The following is a 20,483-nucleotide window of genomic DNA, read 5'->3' on the forward strand; positions in this document are numbered from 1 at the left end:
AAGGCGGCAACAGCACACAACTGTTGCAGCCATGAGGGCCCCACTGACAACATACCAGGAGCCCAAGGGTCCTATCTAAATATACAAATGATTCAGATTGGATGATATATATATATAGAGAGAGAGAGAGACATATACATTCATCAGGTCTGAATCATTTGTCACAAGTAGAAGTCTATACTTCTAAATCATCTATCTATCTAGCTATAATTGGATATAATAATTGTGTGTATAGATAGCTTTGTGCATCTGAAGAATGGGTTTTTTACCCACGAAAGCTTATGCCCAAATAAATCTGTTAGTCTTTAAGGTGCCACCGGATTCCTCGTTTTTGTGGATACAGACTAACACGGCTACCCCCGATACTTAACTACATATACTGTCTCTCTCAAAGCTGCCAAGAATATGACTCAAACTCACAGTACATGCATGTTTCTCAGGTACAGAGCCCATAGTATGTCACCTTGAGCCACACCGTTGCATGTATCATCACCAAGTGCGTCTGAGTATACTGTGGCTGGGGATAAAAGGTGTAATCAGACTTCCCCTGTAATTGCTTCTCTTGGTGGCTGTGAGCTGGTGTGCACTGGACCGAGAGCAGGAAGCATGTCTCTATTGTGCTTTCAACAACCCCCTACTGGTGAGCAGACAGCATGGAGGAAGACGGCACCTGACTCAAATGCATAGGGGACAAGAGCTGGGTTGCGGGGAGGGAAAGTTGTAGATTGGGCCAAAGAGTCTAGCGAGACTAGGACTGTGGGTGTGGGAAAGAAGAGAGAAACTGTGACTGGGAATTGAGGGGGAGTAGGCCGGGTGGGAAGGAAGCTGGATTTGGGAGGCAGGAGTCCTGTGGAAAAAATAGTAAGTGATTGTGTAACTGTAGTTGAAGACTGTATAATAATGCATACACAACAGGGAGCCAACCTTAATTTGGGTATGTCATATTTTGAGTGCTAGATTTTGCAACCTGATTGTTCTTTTAACAAAGTTTTTGTGTGTAATATATGTACCAGCTGTGGACTTCTGCACATAAGGTGGATAGTTTTGCTGAAATGATCAAGAGTAAAATAGCTAACAATGGTGATAGTTACACTGTCGTCATTATGTTTCAGAGTCAATACAGCCAATGAGAAGAGCAAGGCACATCACAGTGTCTCAGAACTAGTATTTCAGGCTGGCTGGCTGCAGATCTAAGAAAATAACAATGCATTGGCTCACATTTGGAAGACTCCCTTCTCAATCAGATGTGTTGGAAACATTTTTGAAAACATGAAATCTGAGAGTATGCAGGAAGATAAGGGGTCCAGTACACACCCTGGTGGCATGCAGGAAGTGCATGGGTTGTGCACTGACAAAGAATAGAAAGGAATGCCTTAAAATAATGGGATTCCAAGTTTTTAAATGATACACAGTATTCTTTTCTAGCTCTGGCAGCAGTAAGATATCAGATCGTAACAATGACAGTTTGATTAATCATTTGCTTTTTCCTAAATGATTTTAGCAACCACTGTAAAGAACCAGTATAGCTGCAAACCAATATTGTTTTTATATAATGTGGAAGCATATTGAAACCCCAGCTTTCAAATTATATAAAGTAGTAATCTCCAACTCTCGTGGTTGTTGAAATATCAACCCAGAATCAAAATTAGTAGAAAAATACCAAGATAATAATTAGAATGATCAGAATTTAATGTCCAACAGGTCGCTACTTGTCAGGGCTAGAAGCGTTTTGGTGGACTGGTACAAATACCATCACCTCGCTCTGGTACAGTGCTTTCCATCCATAGAGCTCAAAGCACTTTATAAAGGAGGTCAGTAACATTATCCCCACTTTATAGAAGGGGTAACTGAGGCACAGTGATGTGTAGTGACTTGCTCAAGGTCACCCAGCAGGTTAGTGGCAGAGCTGGGAATAGAACCAAGATTGCTTGAGTCCCAGTCCAGCACTCTGCTTTCAAGATCATTAAACTCCTACTAGTATTGGTGCAGTGTAAGTGACCAGAAGGAAAATTAATAATCTCTGCAATGAGTTATTGATAGTATTGCATATCCAAACTTATATCTTAGTGCAAAACACCTCCCTGCACAGGCCATCCTGACAATGACTGCAGAATCGCCCTGGAAATAGTTCTTCAGCCTTGATCTGGAACCCCCTCAAGGTACCTTTGAAGATGAATCTGGCAGGTCCTCTACAATATGCAAAGCATCATACATTACAAAAACAGTAGTAACTCTCCCAATTCACTGTTCATGCACAGAGGAAGTCAGTGCATCTGTGAAGGCCTTGAGAAGCACAAAAGCAGGGGAAGCTTGAAATTCAGAGGACTGTCCCATATGGATCCTAATCTCTGAAATTTTTGGTTGACAGCCTCACTCAGAAATTCACATTGGCACAAGCCCCTGGCATAGGGGAATTATACAGTGGAGTAGCAGTGACCCAAGCACCACTGAGATTCAAACCAGGAGAATTTAGCCCATAGTGTCCAAATAATCCAGCATGAGAATATCTGGGATTCAAATAAATGAGTGTAAAGAACTTCCAGTCATTTGTATGTCAATAGAATTAAAATCTTGCATTTTCCAGCAGAAAACAGATTTTCTAGAATACTGAGTGATGCCTGAAACTTAAACAAAACAAAAAAAGTTCTGGTGGGTTAGACCTTTATTTCTTTTCTCATTTCCTATTCATTCCTGTGGAGTAGCTATCCTAATTAATAAGAACTTGCCCTTTCAAACAGAGAAGCTGGAGTCTGATCCAAGTAGCTTCGTGAAAAGGACGATACTGAGTGAAGCCATTATTCTAATTAACATTTATGCTCCCAATGTTAACAAAGTACTTTTAAAAATAACGGTATTGAAGATACTTCTGTTTAAATCGTCTAATGGTTGTGGTCTGGATATGGATTTATATTGCCTTTTGGATATCAGTTTAGGCAGATCTAATATGAAATAACAAAAATAAAACTTTATAATGCTTTTGTGCTCACATCTCTCCTCTACGGCTGTGAGACCTGAACCCCATACAAATGGCATATCAAACAGCTAGAGGCCTTCCATATCCGGTTTCTGCATGCCATGATGGGGATCCGCTGGCAGGACAAAATTACCAACCTGGCGGTTCTTCAAAAGTCAGATGCCATAAGTATCGAGGCCATACACCTTGCTGGGTTGGACACATCATTAGGATGCCTGAACATCGACTCCCCAGAAAAAAATATTCTGTGGAGAATTGGCACAAGGACATCGGAATCAAGGCCGCTCCAAAAAGAGCTACAAGGACAGTATCAAGAACAGCATACACATTGGTGCAATAAAACCGGATGATCTTGAGAAGGCTGCATTAAATAGATCAGCATGGCAGCACACAACACTCAGAGCTTTCCAAGAAATAATCGATTGTTAGCTGCCAGGGAAAAGTGTCATACTATACTGCTATAGCTACCAAGATGCTCACCAATGACTTTGTCTGCCCGATATGCTCACAAGCATGCGCGTCACGCTTTGGACTTCAGAGTTACTCGAGAATCCACAAAAAGAGAGAGCATGAAAACGTCATTGTCGAACTGACAGACTGCACACACACAATATGTGTGTGGATGCTGGAGACATCTGATTTATGTCAAGCAATTCATTACTGAATTATGGACTGATAGATATTTTGAGTTACGAACATCCAGCTGATGATGTTTATTCAGCCAAGTGGTGTACTAAAGTTCTGTTTTACTTATAAAGACAAAGTGAGCATTCACTAGCAACTATGTAATACTACATTAAGCATTACACAACCATCTCTACCACTTCCCAGGATTAAGTGAGTCCAATCCCTATATGTGTAGGCTATACCAGCTTGGGGTGGAACTCTGTCTCCCTCTAGTGGTAGCTAGGTCAACTAGGGCTTGATGAGCTTGCTACCAACTTGGCTAAGAGAGAGGAACATTTTAGCTCCTGCAACAGAGACTCAACATGGGCAGCGGGTATCGTAAGCACGGGAAGGCTTTGCCTACCCAAACAGCCTGACGTGTCCCCACCCATGCTCCACCCCCAGACCTCATCCCGCCTGCTGTTCCTTTTGTGCCAGAGGCTGGGGCAGGCAGGCTGGGGGCTGTGGTGTGCCCCTGGGGCCGTGCCATGCCACCCGTCCTCCCAGCGCTGGGGCCGGGGCCGCTCCAACCGTGCCACCTGCTCAGTGCTGGGGCTGGGGCTGCTCCAGCCATGCCGCCTGCCCAGCGCTGGGACTGGCAGCTTGGTCAGGGGGCACCTTCAGAGGCTGGGGGTCAGGCCCGGTGGTGCGGCCCGGGGTGGCTGAGGCACGCTGGCCAGGGGTTGGGCCACAGCTGGGGGAGGCTCTCTGGCGCTCCGGGGCTGGGGCAGAGGTGGGGCCGGGGGTGCTAGCCTGGGGCAGGGGCTAGCGGCCACAGTGGGGGCTGGGCTACGGTGGGCACGGAAGGGGCAGGGCCTTGGGGGGAAGGGGCGGGGATGGGGGGCTAGTCTCCCCAAGCCAGCCGTTCACCCACCGCCCATGAGACTCAAGTATTAAGATTCAGAGGTGATAGGTTCAATCCCTGTTGCCAGAGACTCCACCCGGGAGTGTTGGTGTTACATATAACAATATGATTTATGAGGAAGATGCTCGGGGACTCATACTAAGCATGCTCTTTGCACCTCTGGATGTGCTAACATGGAATAGGAGTCTTCTGAGCTACCTCAATGATGTTTAATTCAGAGCTGGTTACATAATTACAAAACTATAACTTTGAGGCTGCATCTCTGTCTGACTGCATTTATATGGTCCTGGTGCTTCTTTTGTATAAACCATTAAGACCATTTAATTAGTTAATATTTGTGAAGCAGTTTGAAATATGAAGTGTTATGTAAGTGCTTAATATTATTACTTTGTGACCCTTCCCAGCCATTTTCCTAATAAAAAATTAAAGCTAAAATATTCGCCCTTTACTGGAGTAAACTACAATGAATCTTGTCTCAAGTAATCACTTGGAAAATCAGCAAAAACCAGCTGCTTCTCTGCTATGATGGATTGGAGTTTGCAGCAGTTTTATACTAGTTTCAGAATGTAGCCGTGTTAGTCTGTATCAGCAAAAACAACAAGGAGTCCTTGTGGCATCTTAGAAACTAACAAAATTATTTGGGCATAAGCTTTTGTGGGCTAAAACCCACTTCATCCGATGCATCGGATGAAGTGCATGATGAAGATGCATCAGATGAAGTGGGTTTTAGCCCACAAAAGCTTATGCCCAAATAATTTTATTAGTCTCTAAGGTGCCACAAGGACTCCTCGTTATTTTATACTAGTGTAATTTCATTTACTTCACTGGATTTTTTCCTGATTTACACCGTTGTGAGAGGATAATCAGTTCCTACGTATTTGTGGATATTTTGGGATGGTCTAATGGTAGAAGGAGAGGGTTCCTTATAAAAATGCCTTTTTGTACAGGTTTTACTGTAATTAAAACATCGATCTATTTGGCTCAATCAGGTTTTATTTTGGATCGTCCCATTTCTCAGAATTGGATATAACTACCGTTACAGAGACTGAAACAATCCTTGACTTAGAAATGTGTATTTTACCTAAGGAATTTATGTTTGGCCTATGATTTTACAATGGGATAACTTGCTGAGTTGGGAAACCTTTTCTTTTACATAGAGCAAGGTTGGCCCCAGGATTGCCCTCCAGCTTTCCCCTGGGACCTGACATGTACTCAGCAGCGCAAAAGAAATTTTTGCAACTTTACACCCCTCAGCACAGCAGTCAAGACACACTGAAGCAGCTGATAGTGTAGTTACTGGCTTTTGTTGCCTCCTTTTGTTTCTACTGGTTAATAGGGCAGAGTCAAGACAAAGCAGAAAAGTGGTTTGTCCCAGAAATGGAGTGTGGAATGGGAACTAAAACGGGCAGCCAAAAGAAGGGCAGCCAAAAGAAAATAGCCTGAGGCAGCACAGTGTATCAGTGAGAGAGGGAGATAAGAAGCACTTGGACAGTTGTGGATGTTGGCTTCAATCTGTAATGACTGTGTGGCCCACAAGTCAAAAACATTTGGCTGCCTTTGACAGAAGAACAAGAAAAGGGTATGGCTGTTTTTTAGCCATGTTTCTTTCTGTTCCTTTAATTAATATTCTGTAAACTGGCAAACTGGTGAACACCAATTTCTTTTGCTCTGGCTCTGTTATGAAGTATTTTTCTAAGTCTCTTCAGTCCATTAGCAAAGGCCATCTGGAAATCACTTTCTGGCAACCCCTTAGTCCTTTAACAAATCAACCTTCTGTCGCTGATCTCCTAGGATGCTGCCTACTCCAGTTTTCACTTTCCTAACTCTTGTTTGTCTAATATCCTTCCAATACACACTGTAGATTCCTGAGAGCTGCGACTATATGTTTGTAACATGCCATGTGCACCTACAGTGATACAGAAACAAACAATTATAATACAGAGCTGAGGTCTGAGAGTTGGAGTTCAGATTAGCGCCCATCTCTTCTACTAAATAATAAATTCAAATAAATAAGACATTTTCTTGAACACTTCTAAATAAATTCCAAAAGAACCATACTCACTTTTTTTTCCTTATTTTTGAGGGTCTTTTTGGTATCTTCTTGTATCTATCTCTATAGAATTAGAGAAACAACTGTATTTGTTAACTTGCTTTAGTTACTCATTATTTACTGAATGAGGAAAGCTACTAAAAATGTCCATACTAGAGCTGAGTATTATATTCCCAATCAAAATACAAGCACCTTGAGTGATTTCATGCCCCAATATTTATTTCTGTTTGATCCCAAATCTGAATAATTCTGAATGAATCAAAAAAATTAATTTCTGACCTGATTGAAAAACTATCAGACCACCACTGATAGAGGTTTCTAGGACCCTCAGAATTCTGTGGATTGGCTCACATCCCACTCTGATATCCTAATTGATCTTCGGAGGTGCTGAAATTATTCCAGTGTCCAGCATAAATTGATTGGTAGCAAAGGCATTGAATAAAACACCAATGATCCATTGGGGCAAGCTCAGATTTTTATCTACGTTGTCTTATCTACAGTAGAACCTCAGAGTTATGGACACCAGTTACGAACTAACCAGTCAACCACACACTTCTTTTGGAACCGGAAGTATGCAATCAGGCAGCAGCAGAGACAAAAAGAAAAAATGCAAATACAGTACAGTACTGTGTTAAACATAAACTACCAAAATAAATAAATAAAGGGAAAGCAGCATTTTTCTTCTGCATAGTAAAATTTCAAAGCTGTATGTTTAGTTAATGTTCAGTTACAAACTTTCGAAAGAACAACCATAACATTTTGTTCAGAGTTACAAACATTTCAGAGTTACAAACAGTCTCCATTCCCAAGGTGTTCATAATGCTGAGGTTCTACTGTAGTTCACAGTGGTAGTGAGTGAAGTTGAGCAAGAATTATATTGTTAAAAGAAAGTGCCATATAAGGCTTAAAGAGAAAGTGGAAATACCAGTTCTACATCTCTACACCATTTAGAACTGAGGAGTTAGTTTAATGACTGTTTCTTGGGGGGGAAAAACAGTCCATCTATTGATCTGATGAAAGTTACAACGATTTTTCCCAACTCTTCGTGAAGTTTCTTTATTTTCTTAACACACGTATTTGGAGCCCAAGAGAATTATTTTGATTCATTTTGACAACTCCTAAAGGGAAGAACCAACTGGGAAATTTGACTTCTTCAAGGTGTTCATGCTGACTACCCAATCTGCAGATGCTTTTTTTTTTGTAAGCATATAAGGCAAGGATTCCTTACATACCTCTCCAAGTTGGCAAGAAACCTTGCTTAGGAGCAGCTTGAATAAATGAATCTAAAACTGATAGACTACAGGGAATCATGTCTTATTTGCAAACAAGTTTAAGGAAAATGTCAGCCAAAATAAACAATATAGAGGGCTTCTTTGATGTTGTCAAAGGCCATCTGGAGACAACAGAATTCAAGCTAAAATCCACAAAAAATGACATTATGAAATTATAAAATGGTATCTATAAATGTATCTTTTGAAAATAAATCTGACTTCCTATGAAAAAGGGAACATAGGAATTGCCATGCTAGATAAGCCCCAAGGTCCATCTATTCCAAAATCCTGACTGTGACAGTAGCCAGCACCAGATGCTTCTCAGGAAGGAGTAAGAACCAAGCAGTAGAGAGGTGTGGGGTACTCTGTCCCCCCACATTAGATCTCATCTTGATCTCTGACAGATTGGCTTAAGACCTGAAATATGAGATTTAATATATCTTCCACAAACATTTTTATCATTAGTTATGATAACACTGAATATTCGTGATATCCATATAAAATGTCCAATACCATTTTTGAATTTTATTAATTTCTTGGATTCAATGATTTCCTGTGGGAGCGAGTTCCACAGTTTAATTACATATTATGTGAATAAGTATTTCCTTTGATCGATCTCCAATTTCCTGCCTTTAATTTCATTGAATGTCCCCTGTTGTTGTGTTACGAGACAGGGAGAACTGAAGTTCCCTATCTACCTTCTCTAGACCATTCATTATTTTATATACTTTTATCATGTCTCCTCTACTTCATCACCTTTCTAAGATAAACAATCCCAATCTTTTCAATCTTTCTTCACATGAGAGATTTTTCCATGCCCTTGATCATTCTCTTTGCCCTTCTCTAAATCACCTCTAATTCTGCAATATCCTTTATGAGACGATGTGACCAGTACTGTACACAATATTCCACGTGAGGCTACATCATTGATTTATATAAAGGCATTTGAATATTATCTATATTATTCGCTTATCTTATTCCTTATGCAACCTAACATCTTGTTTGCCTTTCTGACTGCAGCTGCACATTAGCAGAGGTTTTCGCTGAACTGTCTACACTGATGCCTAGGTCCCTTTTTTGATTTCACACAGTTACTGTAACTTTGTAAGGTGTAATAGTAGTTCAAATTTTCCCTCCAGAGTTCCTTAATTTGCCTGTAGCAACACTGAATTTCCTTTACCACTAATGCTGCCCATTCACCTACCTTGTTTAGCTCTCTCTGAAGTTTGTTAAAGGTCTCTCTGGTCCTCACAAACCTGAATAATTTTGCATCCTTGGCAAATTTTGCTAACCCATTAATCACCCTCCTTTCCAGATCATTAATACATATATTAAACTGTGCAGAACTTTGAGGAACCCTGCTGTTAATAGTTTTTCAGTATGAAAATTGACCATTTAGTCCTAAAGGTCCCAGTTCAAGAATGTACATGTCCTACAATCCAGGATAGGAAGGAGGAAGACAAATCTCTTAGGCCTGATCTACACTAACCCCCAAATTCGAACTAAGGTACGCAACTTCAGCTACGTGAATAACGTAGCTGAAGTCGACATACCTTAGTTCGAACTTACCGCGGTTCAGACGCGGTCCACACGCAGCAGGCAGGCTCCCCGTCGACTCCGCGGTACTCCTCTCGCCGAGCTGGAGTACCGCAATCGACGGCGAGCGCTTCCGGGATCGATTTAGCGCGTCCACACCAGACGCGATAAATCGAACACGGAAGTTCAATTGCCAGCTGTCGAACTACCGCGGTAGTGTAGACCTGGCCTTAGTTTGTCAATTAAACTTAAACCTTTGCATAAAGACACAAAATAATCACATGACTCAATCTACATGGAACATAGTTACTGAATGTTTAGGGATGAGGCACAATTTTAATTGCCCTTTTGGATCTAGTTAACAAAGATTGGATTTGGTCTACATCAAGAAGAAAAAAAGGGTGTATGCTTTGAAGGGCAATATGTCTCAGCATCTCTGCTAAACTGCAGATGACACGTTGAGGCAAAAAGTGCACCTTTTGGGAATGGGACCAAATATCTGCTTCCAAGTTACCTGGGGAAAAGTCAGAAGCAGGGATTGGCTGTAACTATCAGGGACTCACAGCTAAGCTCAGACCCTTCTAATTGCTCTCAGCTGGCTCAGCTAATGAATCCAGCCTCCTGACTGGCTGGAGACTCCAGTGGGCACTGTCTTAAACCAAGCAGCCGGTCTGGGGCCCCAGGTGTTCAGTAGTGTTCCATACCCACAGCTGTGTTTGTAGTCCTGCTTTCTGTTCCTGCTCTCAACTCCTTTTTTGCTCCTAGCCTTCACTCCAGACCCTCCCCCCCTCCCCCCGCTCCTGGTTCCCTCCTCATGGTTCTGGCTCCTGCCTACTCGCTGTCTGATATTCTGGCTCTAATCCCTGATTCCTGGCTCTGGCTTGCTGCCTGAACTTGGTATTCATATTCTGACCATGGCTCTGACCCTTGGCTTCTGGTTCTGACTCTCAGCTCTGGCTTGCTTCTGGTGTTTGACTTCTGACCACTGCTCTGATCCCTGGCTCCTAGTCACTATCTCTTGGTTCTGGCTTGCTCCCCAGACTCAATAATTCAGCTCTTGACTTGACCACTAGGCCTGGCTACCTTTGTTCCAGCCATTAAGGCAGACTTCCACCCTAACTATTAGGCAAGACTGCCCACAGCCTGGTCGTTATAGTAATATTGATACACAACACTTTTTTTTCTGGGACCGTAGATCATAAGATACTTCTGGGGAAATTCTGCACCTCTGCGCATGTGCAGAATTTATGTCCCTTGCAGATTTCTTTGTTTCCCCACAGAAAAATGACTTTCTGATAGGGAAGCCACAAAAGTGGTCATGCGACCCTCCACAGCAGTATGTTTCGGTTGCCCAGGGCAGCTGGCAGAGAGGTAAATCACTGTGGGGTGGGGGCGGGACTGGGGAAGACACGGCCGGTGGCTCCTACCCTGCGCTGGACTCAGCTACTAGTCCCGGCTGGGCTGGGGAGGACAGGACTTCTCCTTCCCCTGCATGGCATCTGGGGCCGGGTCAGACCCACCCTCAGATTTCTCCCCCAGCTGTAGGAAGCTCTGCAAACTCCCTCCCACCCCCCAAGCTTTCTCCATCACTCTTCAGCTACAGGGAGAGGGATAACTGTACAGGGAGCTGCTCCCCCATCCATCCAACCCCCTGTGCATCCAGATCTCCTCATACCCAGATCCTTCTGCCGAGTCCCGCATCCAGAACCCCCTGGACGAGCTCCACTCCCTCCTGCACCTGGACCACCCCGACGAGACATCCGCACCTGGATCCCCACCCTATCAAGCCCCAACCAGCTGCACCTGGATCCCAACCCCACTGAGCCCCACTCCCCCAGCATCTGTACCCTGCCACTGAGTCCCACACACCCAGACCCCCCTGCTGAGCTCTAACCCTTCCATACACTCAGATCCCCCCTGCTGAGCCCCAACCACCTTCACCTGGACTCCCCTGCAGAGTCCCATTACCGTAGCACCCAGAAACCCCAACCAAACCCCTGTGCATCCAGATCCCCCCCGCACCCAGATCCTCCACTGAGCCGCCTGCACCAGATTGCCCCACATAGAACCCTCTCAACCCACACCTGGATTCCCCCCACACTAAGCCCCTCCACATTTGGATCCTGCCTTGCTGAGCCTGCCTGCCCACACCTGGTGCACCTGGCATGGAGGGGCAGGGCTCTGGAGTGTTTCTGGGGCAGACCCAGTCCTTGTGCTGTGTCATGGTGGGGTGCAGACTCACCGCTAAGTCCGTGTTTTGGGAGGGGGGAGCTGCACAGTGATCTCCCACCTCTGTGCAGACAGTGGCCTGTGCTCCCCAATGTCATGCTGGAGCCTCCACATTTATTTGACAAATAAGATTTGCAGAATTTAAAAATATTGTGTGCAGAATTTTTAATTTTTTGGCGCAGAATGCCCTCAGGAGTAATGAGTATTCCCATAAAATACAAAAAAAAATGGAAGAGTGAGTCATTTATGGACTGTATTAAACTCAGCTGTGCAGTCCTGCTCTAGTTACAGTAACTATTAGAGAACATGCTCGTTTAAAGTTGCGCAATGCTCCCTCATAACATTGTTTGGCAGCCGCCTGCTTTGTCCACTGCTTGCAGGAAGAGCAGCCCGTTGGAACTAGCTGGTGGGGGCTTGGAACCAGGGTGGGCCGGCAGCCCCCATATCAGCTCCCCTAAGTTCCCTGTGCTGCAGCCACTCAGCTGCAGCCACTCAGCAGGCTATCAATTGCCGGCAGTTCAGGTGTCCCTCCCCCCACTGCCGTGTGCTGCTCCTGCCCTCTGCCTTGAGCTGCTCCCAGGAGCCTCCTGCTTGCTGTGCCGGAGGCGGGGTGGGGGAGAGAAGAGGGGTGCCGATGTCAAAGTGTTTCCCCCTGGCTTCTATACCCCATCTCCACAGAGCAGGGTGGGACACGACAGGGCTCAGGACGGAGGGAGCTTGCTGGCAGCAGCTGCTGTCTCAACTTGCTGATCTACTTAAAAAGGCAGTGTACTTAGAGTGGGGTCAGCGTACTTAAAGGGGCAATGCACATCTCTCTCTCTCTCTCACTCACACACACACACACAGAGTTTTTCCTCTCTCTCTCTCTCTCTCTTACACACACACATGGTGTGTGTCTGTATCTCCCTCACACACACACATGCACCCCCTGGCACTTTGGGAAGTGGAGGGAGTGGTACGCTCCAGTGGGATAGCGTGGGTTCATCATCACATTCAATTTCCACAGGGAATGTTTGCAGCCACTGCCATGTGTCTATTGTGTCTCCTCCGTCCATTCATGCTGCCTTGTAGAGTGTGAGGCTACATTAACAACAATGTGTTAACCTTTGAGGGCTCAGCCAAGTGCTAGTTAATCATTTAGCAGCAAGGTATTCCCTGGGAAATATCCCACCCTCTGATTCCCCCAGCTTAGCCAAGCTTCACAATCATCATTGCTGTGTACAGTATGAAACTGTTTGTTTAAAACTTATACTATGTGTATATATATAGTCTTTTTTCTGGCAAAAAAAATTTCCCTGGAACCTAACCCCCCCATTTACATTAATTCTTATGGGAAAATTGGATTCTCTTAACATCGTTTTGCTTAAAGTAGCATTTTTCAGGAACATAACTACAACATTAAGCAAGGAGTTACTGTACCTGTGTTCATGCTAGTGTGATTATTGCCAGTAAAGTCTGAATGAGTTGTCTGTAGGGTTGCCAACTTTCTAGCTGCAGAAAACCGAACACCCTTGCCCTGTCCCTGACCTGCCCCTTCCCCACAGCCACGCCCCTACCCCGCCCCTTCTCCGAGGCCCAGCCCCTGCTCACTCCATCTCCCCCTACCTCCGTCGCTTGTTCTCCCCCACCCTCGCTCATTTTCACTGGCCTGAGGTGGGGGGTTGGGGTGCAAGAGGGGTGAGGGCTCTGGCTGGGGTGCTGGCTCTGGGGTGGAGCCAGAGATGAGGGGTTTGGGGTGCACGAGGGGGCTCAGGCTGTGAGTTGGGGGCCGAGGGGTTCGGAGTGTGGGAGGGGCTCCAGGCTGGGGCAGGGGGCTGGGGTGTAGGAGGGGGCTCTGGCTGGGGGTGTGAGCTCTGGGGTGGGACCGGGGATGAGGGGTTTGGGGTGCAGGAGGGGGTTCAGGGCTGAGGCAGGGGGTTGGGGTGTGGGAGGGAGTGCGGGGTGCAGGCTCCAGGTGGCGCTCACCTCAGGTGGCTCCCAAAAGCAGCAACATCTCCCTCTGGCTCCTAGGTGGAAACATGGCTAGATGGCTCCACGCGCTGCCCCTGCCTGCAGGCGCCACCCCTGCAGCTCCCATTGGCTGTGGTTCCTGGCCAATGGGAGCTGCGGAGCCAGCACTTGGGGCAGGGCAGCATGCAGTGCCCCTGTGGCCACCCCTTTGCCTAGCAGTCAGAGGGAGATGCCAGCAGCTTCCTGTGAGCCACGCAGAGCCAGGCAGGCAACCTGCCTGCCCCACTGTGGGCGGCCAATTGGATTTTTAACAGCCCAGTCCCTAACCCTAACCCTAACCCTAACCAGTTGAAAACCAGATGCCTGGCAACCCTAGTTGTCTGTCCTTTGGTTTTAAAGAGTAATTTCCTTCTCCCACTCCATAATTAACATGAATTAATCAAAGTACTCCTTCTAAAGATACAGGTCTAGATTCCCTGGTCAGGCCAAGCTGTGCTCAGTAAAAGACCAGAAGGTGGAAGGCAAAGGTGTCCTTTATATTCCACCAGTCCCGAGGCCTCACAACTTCTGTAACTTATACCTGGCTGAGCAGGACCCTAAGATCCTGTTCTTGTAGTGTCAAAGAGCCCAGTCTGCAACCTGAGCCCGAACGTCTACATCACAATTAAACAGCCCCTTAACCTGAGCCCCGCGAGCCCAAGTCAGCTGGCATGGGCCAGCTGTGGGTTTTTAATTGCAGTGTAGACATACATACCCTATAACATCTCTGTAATGCCCAGGGATGTCCTTAGAAGACATTCTTAAGAAGCCAGATCTCCAGTTTTGTGGCACTGGAGCAAGAGAAAACTGCCATAGCAGGGTTCTGGATCTAGCCTACAGTATTCACATCTACAACAGTTTGCTGCAACTTTGAATTTGGAATTATTTCATGATGTGTCATAGAGTTTTCTATCAATGGAAGTTTTAACCTTTGACTCAGGTGGAAATGACTGTGTATTTCTAATCTGGCACATTCCCTGCTTCATTACTTACAATCTGGTCTTGTGGGATTAGTCATGAAACTCTCATCTGTGTTCAATAATGCCTGTTTTTATTGTGCATTTATCCCATTTCTAAAGCCATCCAAAATATATTAAATAATTTTCAATTGTCTTTATTTCCTAACACACTGTTTCTGCAGAAAGGAAATGTTTTGTTAGAAGTTTTGAGTGTATGTCACTCCCTGCAGCTTCCAATAAGCAGTCATCTTTGTTCTAAGACATTCTCCAAAATTGACTTATTCTGTGCCCCGAAAGGAAAGAGTAAGCTTTTCTGGAGATTACAGCAAAGACTGTCTTCCTCACCAGCACACTCCTTGAGACTCTACCAGTCTTAATCTTGCCTAGCAGATAACAATCAGCCCCCGAGCTCTTCAGAGATTTCTTCAGAGTTGTCTCTCTGCAGTGCACAGCCCTATCACGGTACATTTACAGAAGATATTAAGTTCATTTCTCCTTTAAAGAGTCAACTTACTGCAGTTTATTAATTTAACTGGTGTTTGACAAACACTCTTATTTCAGTCACAGCACTGAACTGGTTTATATTAAAAGCAGAACATGTTTATTAAACAAAAAGATGTATGTTTAAATGATATCAAGTAGAAGGAATAAAGTTAGAAATACTTTCAAACTAACAAAAATAAAACATGTTTCTGAGACTAAAACTTAACTTAATCAGCTATAGTTGAACATGGTTTCCCTACTTACAGAAACTTCCTCAGCGTGACTAGCTGTTCCAGCCAGAATTCACCCTTACAGCATCAAAAATGCTGATTTCTTTGTTCTCAAAAGATGGATATTGTGATGGCATGCAACCCTGTTTTCACACCCTATACACCGTTGTAATAATCTTTGTAAAAAATATGCCTTGTAAAGTTTCACTGTAAAACTAATAACTTCCTGGTCAATAACATCATGGTGAAACATATATAGCAACATTATATAAAAATTATGAACATAAGCTGTAATCATGACTGAAGTGTGTTTACCAGACAAGTCTGGGGAGTAGATAAACCTATTTCTCAAAGACAAAGGACAAGTTGACACCTGTAGCCAGGTGTCATCAAAGCTGATTGGCCACCACCTATCAAGTGGCCATTCTTTGGCAAGGAGGTGGGCAGGAACAAACTGTTCTGTATCTTAGCAAATAGCAGCATGAAACCTCTCACCCCACAGACTCCATATCTCCAGCTGTCAGCTGGAAAGAACTTTATCTAGGGATCACTCTCAGGAAAATGCATTTTAAAGGGTGACTGAACTGTAAAAGTGAGAGGTATATACACCCCAAGTTATCTCTCCCTACCCATCTCTCTCTTTTCACCTAAGAAGACAAAAGAAGCAGTTGTTAGACTTTGGGAGCCAATCCTGGCCTGAAAGTCTGGTCAGCAATGTTACTGGAAACATGTGGAAAGGACATCACTTTAAACCACTAGTTTAAGTTTAGAAAGTGGAATGCCTCATTAGTTGTACTCACTTAAAATCTCCCTTTGTAAGTAAATAACTTTGTTTTATTTTTTAATTAAAACTAATCCAGTGTTGTGAATGGTCTGGACTGTCCAGGAGAGGCTGTGGCTATACACAGACACTCAGGGTGTGACCTGCATGATCTTTGGCTGTTTGTGAGGAGCCCAGGTTGAGAGCTACAGCAGCAAAGCATTGTGAGAGCAGGGCAAGTGGTGACACAGCCCCTCACTGGTCTGGATTGCACCCCGGAATGTCATAGATACCCCAAAGTCTTTCAACAGTTCCTTATATTTTCCAAAATTTATTTTTGACTTCAAAGTCAAGAAGACCTCATGAGGGCTCAGCTTGGCTCTGCTTGCTGTGTCTCCCAGGGAGCCAATGCCATGTTGATTTTGCAGTCTTCTGTGATTTTACAATGCAAATTCCCTTCCTGCAATCTCATATGCAAATGAATAGTCCATTGTCCATGTCTCTGGTCACACCTGCTTCTGTTTGCCACTTTGTCTTCCCCTTTGTCTTCTTACAATCTCCAAAATATAGTATTGGAGAGTATCCATAATTTCAGTAACAGTGAATGTTGTTACAAACATGTCATAGTGATATTAATGACCGATGTGTTATTAGTTTTCAAGTGGTATATTACATGATACCTTTGGAGTAAATATCCTGGCAACAGTTTGTGAAGTGTAAGGAGCTGGTCAGGCCAGTTGAGTTTTACTGCTACATACCAGGGAGCCCTTTGCTATCTGGTATTGGGGTGCTTTGAGGGCACAGTGCCCCACCAAGAAAAGTGTATTCAGCCCATGTTCAGGTCTCTGCATCCTTGCCTCAAAGTTTACAATATCTCTGTCTCTCCACTTATCTCCAGAGGGAAGGGGCTGGTGCCCCCTTTGCGGGAAGGGAGGTGGGTAGGGGAGTTTGGGCCCTCCCTCTTTATCGGGCTCTGGCCCACGGACCTACAAGAAGCTGTGATATCAACCACCCAAGGGTGCTTCAGGGCTACCTCCCTGGGCCACTTCCTACCACTTACGCTTCCATTCCAGGGAGTGGTCCAAAGCCTTGCAAATGAAGGGTTCCTTAGTCCTAGGGAAAGGCTAGTTCCTCCTCTAGAGGCTCTGATAGCTGCCGCTTGCAGACCTCTCCGCTGCAGACAGGAGTCCAGCAGTACCCTTACTGAGGTGTTCCTATGATAGGTTTCGCCTCCTATCTGGTCTGCCCCACTTCTGAGCTGTGTAGCTCTCTTTTTAAGTTCCTTCACCAGCTGGAGGAGGCTCCACAGGAGTGGCAGGGTAGAGCCAGCTTGTCCCGGAACTGCTCTCTAACCTCTTTTATCTAAGTGTGGGGTGTATAAATATAAACTGGAATAAATTGCCTAGGGAGGTTGTGGAATCTCCATCCTTGGAGATTTTTAAGAGCAGGTTAGACAAACACATGTCAGGGATGGTCTAGATAATACTTAGTCCTGCCATGAGTGAAGGGGTTTGGACTAGATGACCTCTTGAGGTCCCTTCCAGTCCTATGATTTTATGATTATTGCAATTTGAAGCTTTCTGTACATTGTTAACAATGGAAACCTTTCTAGGAACTCAACAGGCAGAAATCAGTATTTTAAGTCAAAGAAAAAGGAGACATTTAAAAGAGGAAATGAAGCTGAGAATGCTTATTGAGATAACTGAATAGTGCGAATCTTCACTGGCGTACAGTGAAGAATAAAAGAGCGAATTTTCCACACTTTCTGAAAATCGAAGCCTTTTTAGGTGTCTGAGGTTGAATACCCAAAAATTGAGACACACAAAAATCAATAATCATTTTTCAAAATCTTGCCTTGTGTCCATTTCTTTATCATCCTCTGACTTCTCCTTGTGCTGATCTTACTTAATCTTTCCATGTGTTAAAGATGAAAGCAATCATAATTTTTTTATTTTTACCTTGGTAAATATCCATTTAAAATGGGGCAAACTCAAATCTTCCTTACTGGTAGCTGATACAGTCAGACTGTGACCTGGAAAGACAAGAATCTTATTATGTAAAGTTGGATCACTATAAAAGTGGAGGTCTATCCTGTCTGGAACTGTTTGACAACTCTGCCATCTCTATTCCATATATGTTTAAATTTAAAAACTTCTTGTGCAAGTGCATTGGGGCCCAAAACACTACCAGGTAAAGAAATCTATAGCCGTATTTGATTATTTAATTTAAATATGGATGACTAGACAATCCCAGAGCCATGCAATGTTGTAAATTGACTCTGAAGTCAGCATACAGTAGAACCTTAGAGTTACGAACACCTCAGGAATAGAGGTTGTTCGTAAATGTGAACAAAACGTTATGGTTGTTCTTTCAAAAGTTTACAACTGAACACTGACTTAATACAACTTTTAAACTTTACAATGCAGAAGAAAAATGCTGCTTTTAACCATCTTAATTTAAATGAAACAAGCACAGAAACAGTTTCCTTACCTAATAATTTTTTTTTAAACTTTCCCTTCATATTTAGTAGTTTACGTTTAACACAGTACTGTGCTGTATTTGCCTTTTTTTTTTTTTTTTTTTTTTTTTGGTCTCTGCTGCTGCCCAATTGCATACTTATGGTTCCAAATAAGGTGTGTGGTTGATCAGTCAGTTCATGACTCTGGTATTCATAACTCTGAGGTTCTACTGTACTTGATTCACTGGTTTGTGTCTGCTGGGGGAAGCTGTGAGAAACCAGGCCGTATGAGCAGTTTTCCTAAAGAAGAGTCCAGCAGTTCAAGGCAAACAAAACTCCACTCCACTGGGAGTAAGTGGGCAGGAGCCAATAGGGGAGGGTGTCTGCACCCAGCGAAGCACTAAGGCCTCTACCAGCCAGAACTCTAAACTCCTCTAGTCTGAGAGAACCCCAAGGTTCCTGGAAATAATCCCTCCCCTAGTGCTGCTGCCTTGCTGCTCCCGGGGCAGACTCAAGCTCAGTGTATATGGGTTATTCAGTAGATGGTGTAAAAGATAATTTTGAAAAACACTTTTTATAGGAAGTTGCCCCAGGAATCTCCACATCCACTTGCCCCATCCAGTGCATGATGTCATCTGCCTATATTTAAATAAGGAAATACGCCATTTCTAACAGCTCTGCCAGACTAAATACCTTTTAATTTGTACCTTATTTTCAGACATTGATTTAACAACTGGGCTCAAACTGCTAAACAATCTGATTCAAAGACTTAGGAAAGAAAAAGGGACTGGATTCTTCAGTCTCTTTCTGAAAGTAGAGATTCTTTTTCGAAGGTGAACTGCAAAGGACTTGCCAGAAGTTAAAAAACATATTTGTAATATTCCTGAAGAATTAGAAGGAAGCTTGGCACTGTTAGTGAGCTATGTAATCACCATATTTTTAACAAAATTACTTCCCTTAGATAATCCTGGCCTGCAGCTTTCATAGCTTGTGACATCACAAGTGCCACAAACAAAAATGGGAGTTTTTCAAACCCTTGTTTGTGGATGTCACTCATGAAAAACTAAAAAACCGCACCGCCGATTCAACAGGCAGCATTGCAAAACTGTCATGAAAATTTATGAGCCCAAGCACAAAATATACTCACCCACCCTTACTATAGTGATTAAAAAAGTAATTATAGTATAGACAGCCGTCAAAATAAATTACTCAGCCAGGGTGAGTGGGAGAGCAGAAGTTTGTGAGACTTCCTTAAGGAGGTTGTAATTGTCTGGAACATTGTTAAAATACAGCACTAATTATATTTGAATGTCTATCTACTGTTTTCCTCTTTTATAATCTTATAAGCAAGTTATCAGAATTTTAAAAAGAAAGGAAACTTCTGCAGTTCTTTAACATTCTGATGTCTGTGCATTTGAAAACAGTGTACCTTATTACATATAAAAAATCTGCTTTAAGAGAATATTATTAAGGTTGCAAAGTGAAGCATTCAAAAGCTAGGAAATGCCAGATTTGATGTTGCTCAGACAACATTAGTTGAGTCCTCATGCAACCACATCATAATGCATATATGCACAAGACAGCTGAATTTAGGGTTGCATGGACGACAGTGAATCTGGCATATCTTAACTTTTGAATGCTTCACTTTGCAACCTAAATAATATTATTTCAAAATAGGGTTTGCTTCCTGCAATTTCTAAGTGTGTTTTGTTTTGTTAGGAAAAAAGATAAAAATGAAATCTATTATGTGCCACTATAACAACAACCCTGCCCCCACTTTCCCCCCAGTTCATCAGCATCTGGAACCTTCAGCACTGTAGTACAGACTGCTACTACTTGGGTTACAGGACTGACTATGTTAGCTCCCTGCAGGAGAAGACTGTTTTCCTGAATGGATGATGGGTCACCAGTACCATGTGTTGGGTTCAGGCCATAGTTGCTTGAGTCTGACGCAGTCCAGCTCTATTTTCCTCCTGCAATAAGGCAGGCTCCTCTCCTCTCCTCTCACAGTCC

The 20,483-nt window shown here is 43.8% G+C and overlaps 1 protein-coding gene across 1 annotated transcript in view; it reads left to right on the plus strand.

Moving 5' to 3' along the window:
- The window catches only part of MAGI2 (membrane associated guanylate kinase, WW and PDZ domain containing 2), a 1,116,794-nt gene that overhangs the window by 716,855 nt on the left and 379,456 nt on the right, over positions 1-20,483 (plus strand). The gene's annotated exons all lie outside the window — the stretch shown is intronic.

Source organism: Emys orbicularis, chromosome 1 (genome assembly GCF_028017835.1).
Source record: "Emys orbicularis isolate rEmyOrb1 chromosome 1, rEmyOrb1.hap1, whole genome shotgun sequence".
Classification (NCBI taxonomy): Eukaryota; Metazoa; Chordata; order Testudines; family Emydidae; genus Emys; species Emys orbicularis.